We start from the raw sequence: 670 nt of genomic DNA on the forward strand, positions 1-670 counted from the left end.
GCAGGAATAAGGACAAGTGGCTGCAGTGAGTTCCTGCCACGCCATCACTGCAGCCCTCAGCTCTCTGTCGTGCCCCTTTCCTTCCCAAAGCTCCCAAACACCCATTAGAGCCCATGAGAATGGAAACAGCCTTCACTGGGTACCACACACAGCTGCTGGAAACTTGCTTGCTGCTCATGAGAACCGAGTTTTCCAAGCCGTTTTCCCACTGCCTTGCGGCACATCCCGCAGTCACAGAATCAGAAGATCAACTGAGTTGGAAAAGAGCTCTGAGACCATGGAGTTCAACCAAACAGCACCTTGACCAAACAGATCTCTGACCAAACAGCACCTTGTCAACAAGACCATGGCACAAGTGCCACATCCAGTCTTTCCTTAAGCACCTCCAGGGACAGTGACTGCACCACCTCCCTGGGCAGTCCATTCCAATGTTTGGTCACCCTTCCTGTGACTGCCCAGCCCACCCTCCCGTGGTGCAGCTTACGGCTGTGTCTCCTGGTGGGCTGGGAGAAGAGACCGACCTCCCCCTGCCCACAGCCTCCAGTCAGGCGCTTGTAGAAAGCGATAAGCCGCCCCCAAGTCTCCTTTTCTTCAGGCTAAACACCCCCAGCACCCTCGGCCGCTCCTCACAGGACCTGCGCTCCAGACCCTCCGTCAGAGCTCAGCTCGG

General features: G+C 56.6%; 1 protein-coding gene across 1 annotated transcript in view; it reads right to left on the bottom strand.

The window, feature by feature from the left end:
* The window catches only part of NUP42 (nucleoporin 42), a 9981-nt gene that overhangs the window by 5956 nt on the left and 3355 nt on the right, over positions 1-670 (bottom strand). The window lies entirely within an intron of this gene.

The sequence above is a fragment of the Geospiza fortis genome, unplaced genomic scaffold (genome assembly GCF_000277835.1).
Source record: "Geospiza fortis unplaced genomic scaffold, GeoFor_1.0 scaffold95, whole genome shotgun sequence".
NCBI classification, from domain to species: Eukaryota; Metazoa; Chordata; class Aves; order Passeriformes; family Thraupidae; genus Geospiza; species Geospiza fortis.